Source organism: Squalius cephalus, assembly GCF_949319135.1.
Source record: "Squalius cephalus genome assembly, chromosome: 1".
Taxonomy (NCBI): Eukaryota; Metazoa; Chordata; class Actinopteri; order Cypriniformes; family Leuciscidae; genus Squalius; species Squalius cephalus.
Genome location: NC_137122.1, coordinates 65793297 through 65804471, shown reverse-complemented (window position 1 = coordinate 65804471; position 11175 = coordinate 65793297). Strand labels below are relative to the sequence as shown.

The following is an 11175-nucleotide window of genomic DNA, read 5'->3' as shown; positions in this document are numbered from 1 at the left end:
ATGTTAGAGTCCTTACTCAAACACATCAGAGAAGAGCTTGGTCTTCAGTGTTTGGACTTTATTGGACAACTTGTTGCCATCTAGCTCCAGAATTATTTTTTAAAGGACTTCGAATGTGTACCTTAGTTCAGGAGGGTAGCTCAGGTTCAGTCCATAAATCAGTCCCAGCAACATGGCTGCTGCATATGAGACACTGGTAAGGTCCTGAAGAACCTTTTGACCCTCTAATACCACTCCAAGATCTGCTGGGCTGTCTTCCATGTCTGCACCTTCATGTCTTATTACATAAATTCCCATCACAGTCTTCTGGATCGCCTCCTCAGTGCTGGCAACGTCTGTATCCTAGAAGGGATATTTAAAAAAATAAAGTACTCTTAAATTCCTGTGTATTAACTTTAACAAAACATTAAGCATCCTTGAAAATACAGAAACATTTTAAAAAGCACATACTCACCATATACTCCCAAACCAGACTGTTAGGCTCTTCGTTCAGGTATGCACAGAGAGATTTGATTATGCATGCTCTCCTCACTTCAATGTCATCAGTCTAAAGATGCAAATAACAACATTCATCTATTATTACTTTGCCTGATTATTTCCTTAAAGGGATAGTTCACTTTAAAATTAAAATTCTGGCATCATATACTCACCCTCATTTTGTTTCAAACCTGTAAGAATTTCTTTCTTCTGCTGAACACAAAGGAAGATATTTTGAAGAATGTCGGTAACCAAACAGTTGATGGACCCCTTTGACTTCCATAGTATAAAACATTTTTTTATATGGAAGTCAATGGGAACAGTTAATTGTTTGGTTACCGACATTCTTCAAAATATCTTCCTTTGTGTTCAGCAGAAGAAAGAAATTTTTACAGTAAAAATTGTATTTATCATGGAAATAAACCTTATCTTATTAAATCTGTGGGTTGTTTGTATGCATGCTCATGACTATAACCCTAAAACTCAGTGGCCAGTGAGAGAATAATGTTTTAATAAAAGGTTTTGTTAAGTGCAGTTTTTCATACCCGTGTAGTGGGCACCAAGAGGTTTTTAATTCTTTGTCCAAGGACTCCTCCTCGGTTTGCAAACATCATTAGTTTTCCGGAGTATCCATCCAGCTTGGCAAAGAATGTCGACACCAATGGAATTGTCGTAATTCTCTCAAATTCTGCACAAACCTACAAACACATGAAAATTAATTTGTTACAATACCCAATATAGTCAAACAGCAAACAAAAATTTAAATAAAAAACTTTCAATTACCTCTTCTGTTCTGAAAAGAGCAGGCCACCTGGTTTTGAAGTCTGCAATAAGTGGTTCCTTGATCACCTCGTGCCTCCTAATTGAAAAACTCTTGTCCATCAGCATTCTTACATTTTTCTCATTGTTCTTTTTTTTTACTTCATTTAGAAGTATTTTTCTGACTGCCTCAAGAGTTTCTTCCGTTTCCCCTTGTGGATGGGGAGGGCAGTAATTCACCTCAGCTTTGCGTGTTTTTTTTACGTTGTATGCAGGACTGGATATACCACCTGGCTTGTGCTTGACTGAATTTACTGCAACTTCTGTGCAACCAAGATTTCTTAATTTCGTTCTATAGTTGCCAAGTTTATATTTTAAACTGGCTTTCCATCCACTGTATCCAGTTACAGAACCTCTCTCTTTCAAGCAAGGATGCTTTTGAACGAGTGCTGCAGCTACCTGATCATATTCTGCATCAGAAGGGTAGACTTTGTACTTCACAATTTCTTCGGCAAGTCCATCTAAAATTGAGATTTTCAGTTTTGGGTCAGGACTGAGTAAAGTGCCCTGTGTTTTGAAAGCTGTATTACCTTGTTCCAGTTTGAGCTCTGCATCATATGTGAAACGAGGACTTCATGCTAGAGGACGACTCGGGAGAAAAACTCGCAGAAGATTCAGAGTGTGTTGAAGTAGATGGAGGAGATGAAAGTATAAGTGCGTCACAGGATGAGATTGACAGAGCTGGTGAGGAGCATGCACTTCCACTTCGAGATGTGTCCACATGTGGTATGGGTGAGTCATTGTCACTTGATGCTGTCAAAAATACCACTTTCAGTGTACTTTTGTCTTGGATTTCTGATGTGGACATGAGATTCATGAAGTCATTGTCAAAGTCTGGGTCCATGAATTGCAATCTAAAATTCCCTTGGAGATTACACTGCTTTGCAATTTCCTTGGTTAGATCATCAACAGAAGTAGGCATGCCATCCTGAAGGATGACCCTCTGAGAGTTGTTCTCTCCAAGAATAATTCTTAGACGGATTGAAGTCGTCATTGTGGTAAGTCTGTGAATACAAGGGGATTAATTTGTTGTAAGTTATAATTTAACCAAATGCAACAAAATTAATGGTTCAAATAAAGAAACGAGCAGGTAAAAAAAAAAAAAAAATTTTAAATACAGCACATCAACTTTTATGCATGTACGCTTTTATGCATGTACGTGTCTTTTCAAAGTCACCAAGCGCAAAGGACCAACCATGTAGTCAGCCAAAGGATAATCATCAGCTAAATCTCCATGTTCAACAAAGAACATCTCTCGTGTTGGTGATGCACTAAGCTCAAAAGCCCTGAAGTGTTCCCTGTACCAACCACACAATCGTCTCATTATGAAGCACAATGTGTTTTGAACTATACAAATCTGAACAATTTCTCCAAAGTCAGGGAGGCCACTTGTAGTTTCATGTGCCAGGATCATACCACTTTTGAAGTTCAAGCCCTTGCTAGAGACACTCTTAGTCAAATGGACCCCTGATACATTTGGGTATTTATCTTTGATCATGTGAGCTACCTCTGTCTGCAAAACATCAAGAGGAACTGTTGAGACAGACGAAACTTCCAGTGTATGTTTTTCATGACTACTTTTCAAGTGGTAGGAGATCATCAGCTGATGTTTTACAGCGAGCGAGTAGGGAATATTTTTGAAGCAATTTGTGTGCCGTGCAACCTGCTTAAAAAAGCTGTGCTTTGCTTCAAAACGCATAGTCCATAGACTGACAAGAGGACCAAACGATTTTACCATCTCAGGGTAATGCTCCAAAAAATGGTGCTTTGGCAGAAGTTTGACATGGGGGAAAAGTTCTTGGTACCTCTGCCTGTGTTCTGAAATTTTCATCTCAAGGAAGGATATGGATTCATCTGTGTGTACTGGGGAAACCACCAACTCAACAATATCCTTCAGGTCCATTAGCACCTGCCATGCAGGCTCACCTTCAGGCACCACATGCCCAATCAGAAATGGAAGCAATCTGATCAAACTCCAATTTTCATGGGCATTCCCACCAATTGTGTAGCGCCTTGAAAATGTACAAGGAATGGTATGAGGCTTGTTCTTCTTGTCTTCCCACTTGTAGGGAAACTGGAGGATTGATTTATTGAGGCTTTCCAATGAAAAGTATTTCTTTGATATCAGCAAAGCTAAGCAATGTGCAAGTTCTACAGGCACTACACCCTCAAAAATGTCATGAAGCACATCTGGTGGATATGCAGATAGCACATTGAAATGAGAGAGGTGCTTAGTAAAAACACATTATCTTTTCACTCCACAACAGCTTGTGCCATTCTCCAGTGCAGTTTTAACATGATCTTTATGAAGATCTTTATCTCTGAGGTTGAATGCACCAGACCGAACTTCTTTTGCCTGGACATCAGAATTCTTTCCCACACAAAACCGACAAAAGAACTCAGCTGAAAAACTTTCAACAAAGCCAGCAATACCATGTGCTGCCAAATTGTCTGCCACCACACAATAAACAGTACCTTTAAGAAAGGTTCCAAGAAGATGAACAAATATGCCATCTTTTTCCAGAATTGAAAGGTCACGCAGAAGAGGATCAAGGACTTTCTCATACCCATAGTGCTTTAAATCCTCACTTTTGCACAGGAGAGCCAAATATATTGAGGAGAGAGATGAATTAGAGCCTGGGGGTAAATTGCTCAAAATCCAGTACACAGCAAAAAGCTTGTGTTTCTTTCGGGACGTCCCAAGTGGGTTACACACCTCAAAATCATCTGCATATAAAGTCAAAGAAATTGTTAAGTCTTCCCCAGACAACAAACTGTTTTCTTTGAAGTGGGTACCATCCTGAAATGATCTATAAAAATGACTGTCACAACTAGCTGGACTAGTTCTTGCTCTGTGATTTTCAACAACTTTGTCAACAATGCCCTGCTTTGCCAAAAGCAGCTGCAAAGATTTCAAAATAGGAACGTACTGAAAGGTGTTAGTCTGTTGTTCATTAAGACTATATTCAATAGGTTCCACAACACTGAAGCTGTCTTTGTATAACTTCTTGCGCTTATATGTAGTACATAAGGAACCACCACTGCCTATTGCTGAGTGTAATGGGTTAGATGCAGAGATGGTAGTGGCTATTTCCTTTATGACAGATTCATCAGCATGAAGATTATGTTTCTCAAACACCTGCTGTACTGCAGCAACTGAGAGAGGCACAGACACAGACTTTAACAGGTAATGTAGTTCTTCCAAAAAATCATCAATGGCTACAGAAGGAACATGTACAATATGTTCCAGTTTTAATAGAATTGCTGCTAAATTCTGAACAACAACACCAGGCAAGTCATCAACCACTTCATTGCAGTCATCATTCAAACAGGCATCACTGGCTTCACTACTGCCAACATTTTGAACCTCATCAGGCTCTTCTAATTGTTCAGAGATGGTGACTACACCAGGCTTAAAATCATTGAATGAATGTGGGTTGTGTTTTCTGTGTTTGTGCGACTTAAAGGTTCCGCAAACATTTGACTGGAAATTACAACCAGAGAACATGCAATGGACGGTTTCATTTCTCTTTAAATGACCATTTATGTGAATAAAGTAATCTCTTTCTGATGCAAGATTACTGCATGCACACAAATGACAAGTGAAGGTGGACATTTGTCTGTCATTTACTGCAGAGTGTGCAGGATGGTTTCTACTCAAATGGATCAGTAGAGCATTCCATGTCTTGAATGTACATGGACAATCTGAATATGTACAAGGGTATCTCTGACTACGACCATAATGTCTGTGCTGCAGTCTGTGATGTTTTAGTAATTTAGACCTTGAAGAAACTTCAAGTCCACAAATTTTACATTTCCACATTTCTGAAAAAGAAAAAAATAACATACACACTCAAAATATACATTATGTCCAGGGAAATTGAAACTGTAACTAAAGATGCAAAACATGTTAAAGGACAAGTTCAGTATTTTACATTTAAAGCCCTGGTTTCAGATCGTTTCTGATGAAATAGAACGGTTAAAATAGAAATTTGGACACATGCTGCTGTCCCAAGAATTTTCGGTTTCTTCGGTAGCACACCCCTCCCCCCCACCCTCCACCCCCTCCACAATGGCTGTATAGGTGCACTGGACCAATCCTTCCTAAAACGCATTACACTTTCGTTTTACAAAGACATGAAACTCACCGAGTGGTCAGAGGTGTTCACTGATGTGCTCACACAAAAATCGCTGCAAAAGATGCTTTCCAACAGGTGTTTTACCATTCGTTGTAAAACTGTGGACCTATTTTTCCAAACGCCTCACACCCATGCATTCTTCGGTTGAGAGCCTCACAGCACATCCAATACAAGTCAATGGAGTTGGACAAAAACTACGATAAAACCTGTTGGAAAGCATCTTTTGCAGCGATTTTTGTGTGAGCATACCAGTGAACACCCCTGACCACTAGGTGAGTTTCACGTCTTTGTATTCAAAAGTTTAATGCGTTTTATGAAGGATTGTTCCAGTGCACCTATGCAACCATTGTGGAGGTGGGGGGGTGCTACCAAAGAAACCTAAAATTCTCGGGACAGCAGCATGTGTCCAAATTTTAATCTTAACCATTCTATTTCATCAGAAACGATCTGTAAACAGGGCTTTAAGTGAAAAATACCGAACTTGTCCTTTAACACTATGCTGTTTAAATTAAGTTAAAATTCAATGCATTAATCCTCATTTCTAAATGTGTTTTTTTCTAACCCTGATTCACTATTCACTGCCCTTTATAAGCGTTTATATTTTAGACCTAGTGGGATTGTTTTAGGTAGTAAGTACGTCACTTGGGCATGAATGCAAGTTAGGTTTGTTACTAAACAGTTAAACTTAGCTCTTTAACAGGGTTCATTGTAAAGCATAATCTATTGTGAATACTCATTTCATTATGCCATTATGGTTGCTGTGCTGGAATTTTTTCTTCAACAAAGTAATGTGTTTATTATTGGGTAAAGCTACAGTAACATTTTTGACTAGTTGGCTTAAAGGAACACTCCACTCCATGTTATTCCTTTAACTAAGACGAGTTGATACATACCTCTCTTGTCTCAGTGCGTGCACTCAATCGCTCTGGCACGCGGCAACACTTTGATAGCACTTAGCTTAGCCCAGTTCATTCATTAGGTACCAAACAGAGATGAAGTTAGAAGCGACCAAACACCTCTATGTTTTAATGTATGGCGGAATAGCACTTGGGAGCACTTCGAATCGGCGCAGTAACATGATCACTCCTGAAAAATCCTCTCCCCCCAGGAGTGATGATATTACTGCGCCGAGTCATAGTGCTCCCAAGTGCTATACATTTTCCATTTTACCCGCTTAGAAGCGTCACGTTTTATTTTGTCACCATACTTGGTCGTGTAACTACTCGTTTAACTGTATTTAAATAACGAAAACGTGGAGGTGTTTGGTCGCTTCTAACTTCATCTCTGTTTGGTCCCTAATGAATGAACTGGGCTAAGCGCTATCAAAGTGTCGGCGCGCGCCAGAGCGATTCAGTGCACGCACTGAGACGAGAGAGGTATCAACTCGTCTTAGTTAAGGGAATAACAGTTTAATATGAAAAAACGGTGGAGTGTTCCTTTAAGAATTTTCTCATCTAAACTGGTTATATCTATTAAGCCTAGTAGTGAATGTTTTATGACCAGTAGTATCATCTGTCTATCTCTTTTTTTTGTGTTACGAGAAAGAACATATTCATCTGCACAGTCATGCAGAGCCAAAGCACAAGCAAAACGATGTTCTTCCAAAAAATTCATGCACTATTGTTTTTTTTTAAAACGCTATAGAGCCAAAAGTTATTCACATTTATATAGGGGTTAGTTCTGTTAAATAATTTATTAATCTGAAATTTATAGCTAGATGTTTACAATCATAGGCTGCACAATGTGGTGCCATTATCAATTAAAATTCAATGATTTTAGTTTGAGTGATGAACAGCATAGCATCATGGGCTGTGTTTAAGTCAATTTTTTATGCCCTTCCCTCACTAACTTCCCTCCATCTTGTTCACGAGGATGCATGAAGGCCCTAAACCAGTGGTTCTTAATCCTCGTCTTGAGGACCCCCCGCTCTGCACATTTTGTATGTTTCCTTTACCTGACACATACAGTTCAGTTCTTGGAGCTGATGATCTAATTCAGGTGTGTTAATGAAGGAGACACAAAATGTGCAGAGGGTCCCCAGGACCAGGATTAAGAACCACTGTCCTAAAGGGTCAGTCACTACACTTTACGTCCCATTGACTTCTATTCATATACGTTGTGGCGTGACCTTTGGGCTGAATTAAAAGAACTATATTTTTGCAGTCAAGTCGAGTAGATTGTATATTTTCTACATTTTACATTACTACTTGTTATATGTTGAATTCACGTTTATAAAAATGGGTGCGAGTGACTTCATATGATATCACGATCGTTGTAGTGCCCGAAGACATTTTGCATGCTCAAAGTCTAGTGTGGCCGCGGCATAAGCCATTGATCATCTGGAATCTGATATGGAACTGATTAAAAAAAAATTCCTTAATTTAATTTACATAATATTCCAACTTTGTTTTTTCTCATTTATGGTCGGTCACTGTTTTCTACAGTGCATTGATTTACTCTGTCTGCTCACAGCTAATACTCAATCAGTGCAATAATAAGTGCTTCAGCGTAATTCGTAAAACTTTAAATAATATCATTGTGCCAAGCCGTGGGTTGTAACAAAGTTTGCAAAAGTATTACTACTTTTTATAAATCCTAAAAAGGAGCTTCACTTACCTTTGCCAAAACGTTGTTTTCTCAATCAGTAAAGTTGTGGCATTCCTTCATTTCACCAAATTTAGGCAGTGATGAACTGGAAAAACCATAATGAAAAACATACTGTCATAAAAAAAAGAACATCAGAAAACATGTCAAAACATATCCGTCTACGACAGTCGAATGTGGCCTTATTTGTTCTTGCTTCAGAGCTTCAGCCAATTTTACTGGGACTGTAGCTTAGATTAAAGCACTGGGAGGTTTTGTTATTAGACATTCTAAAACGCTTAATGTATTTAATGTATTAGCCTAATACTAACCATACTAATAAAGCATACTATGTACAGAAAAGCAAATTTACTCACAGGTTATAAATGCTTAAGCAGGCTAAATACTTAACACTGAGAAATTAATATTAAAAGATCAAATTCTGTAACGTTAAGTTGTAACCTATACCTTATTAATAAACCACAGGCTGACGTTATAAACAGATTAACCCAGAATAAGAACTAAACGCGTTGCATTCATATGCTGGGTTCATCTATTTATCTTCACATTGTAAGGTTTATCATATATATATATATATATTATTAGATTTGTATAATATCACTGTTAGCCACATTGAACGTGAATGTCCCTCGTTAACGTTAGTCATCTCATTACTTCGACTGAAAACCATTTTGAATTATTGTCAAATAATTTGTTCCACGAGCACACATACACATAGTATTACACGACAGAGAATCATGCGTTTTCCACAAAAAACAAATAAACTTGCATATTTTTAATCGAATGCAATCATCATTTAATACTGTAATCAACACATTCAACACAATATTTTATAGTTAAACAATATTAAAAGCATCCCAGAACAGACTTAACGAAACACTAAAAGAAATTAAACACTTTACATTCGGAATAACTTTATAATTAACTTTTCTTACCTGGCTGGTAACGTTACTGACACCATGTATGCACCTCGTTGTCACCTCGTTCGCGCGCGCCGTCTTCATCCAATACGTTGGAAATCGTCACATCCGTTTTTTTTGAATCGCGAAATCAAACCACTTACGTTAGTTTAACGCTTTATAATTAAGTATAGTGGACCATTAGACAACTTAAGTTACTTAAACGCAATACAATAGTGTTTTGATGGGAAAATAAATATATGTGGGTTATTTTAACAAAAAACATTTGGGTAGAACGAACAGTACCCCAAAACCATTTTTTTGAGTGCACATGTCTAAAAAATGTGAAATATATTTACAGAAAGCTGGTTCTAAACAAACCATCCAAAACACTAGCCTACTGCGAAGATCGCGAGTCAATAGCCTATCGTCAACTTCATCTTTGCCAGAAGTTAAATTTAAATCGCGTGTGTGAATGAATGACGATGTTTTAGCAAACTGTATTGCTACTGAGATGAGTAAAAATCGACTGAAATATGAATACATAGATAAAATGTAGGCCTATAATATATATTTTTTTTTTTTACAAAGAAAGAGTACACTTGAAATATTGTTGAAATTGTAATTATTGTTGTAATTGTAACCTTTTTAATAAAATAGCAAAACATATTTACAAGATAGATGTAAGCAAAATCTTAAATGGTCAATATAAGTCTTCTAAATATATCTGTTGTCCTTGTATTGTGGCTCAGTCAGTTTCACACCTGAGTAAATGGCTCATCATTATGCAAAGTGGGTGGGACACTGTAATCTAAGGTGTAAACTACTCCTCCCCCTCGCATATTGGCTTTCCAAGCAAAACCTGTTTTACATCAATTTAAATCAATGTATGGTTTTATGTGAACGATAAAGCAAGACTATTTTCACATAATTTTGAAGAAAAAACACTAGGCGAGGACATCCATTAGTCAAAAGTCTTATTGACACATATTTACTATGTGTTTTGTGGCCTTATTTCAGAATTTTTATTTTTTATTTTTTTCAATAACCACGCATAAACATTATTCTCTCAAAAATGAAAACATGTACATACACATGGCTCACATATTATGGTAGCCCTGTTTGTGCTTTATAGAGTGAATTTACACCTTTGCCATTAATATGTTTATAAGCAACTGAAAAAAGCACAAATGTCAGGGCATGTCAGAACATCTCAAGGGCCCCAAAAACAGCCCAGACCCCAGAGGGTTAAGAGTATTCCTGATTATAAAATATGTATGTCAATCAGCGTTGATTGACATACAGGGCCACGCCCCCTCCCTGTATCTTTCCGGTCAGCTGCTCATCACGATCGAGCCGGATAGGTTGACCAAAGCCATCGATTTCATAGTCATGGCTCGGGTACTGATCTTTCAACCAGGTTTCAGTCAAAGCAATCACACACGCGTTTTTATAATCAGGAATACTCTTAACCCTCTGGGGTCTGGGCTGTTTTTGGGGCCCTTGAGATGTTCTGACATGCCCTGACATTTGTGCTTTTTTCAGTTGCTTATAAACATATTATAAACATATAAACATATTACAATTTCTGACATCACTGACATGGTGTAAGACAGTTATAGTGAGAGAATCGATCTGCACTCCCAATATTGAACTCTTATCTATTTCACTGCGTCCATTCTACTTGCCACGTGAAATTCCGCAAGTATTTTTGACGGTGGTGTACATTCATCCTAAAGCCAGTTTGGCAGATGCCACATCCACCATTGTCAAACTTGTGCACCGTTTGCAGAGTATTTCTCCTGATGCTCCACATTTTATTTTGGGGGATTTTAACTCTTGATGTCTTAAAAAGCCCCTCGGTCATTTCTACCAATATGTAAATTGCCCAACTAGACATGGTAAAGTGCTAGACTTGTGTTATGGCACTATAAAAGGGGCGTATAAATCATATGCAATGGCTCCGTTAGGATCCTCTGACCATAATTGTGTTCTTCTAGCCCCTGTCTATCAGCCAGCCCTTAAGAGAGGAAGGATTGAACACAAAGAGGTTGCTCTTTGGACAGAGAGTGCCATTAAAGAACTAAATGGTTGTTTTTATAGCACTGACTGGGATGTCTTTAAATATGCTTGTAATGATTTAGATGAATTGCTTGATACTGTGACAAGTTATGTACTATACATGCAAGATATTTTTATTCCCAAAAAGACAATTAGAATATATCCAAATAACAAAC

General features: G+C 37.9%; 1 long non-coding RNA gene across 1 annotated transcript; it reads right to left on the bottom strand.

Annotated features, from left to right (window-relative positions):
- Positions 1-266: 266 nt before the first annotated feature.
- LOC307159717 lies at positions 267-8125 on the bottom strand. Its single transcript, XR_013821433.1, has 3 exons — positions 8052-8125; positions 455-547; positions 267-342 (listed from the first exon to the last, which is right to left on the bottom strand). It is a non-coding gene; the product is annotated as an uncharacterized lncRNA (long non-coding RNA).
- Between the last annotated feature and the right edge of the window lie 3050 nt (positions 8126-11175).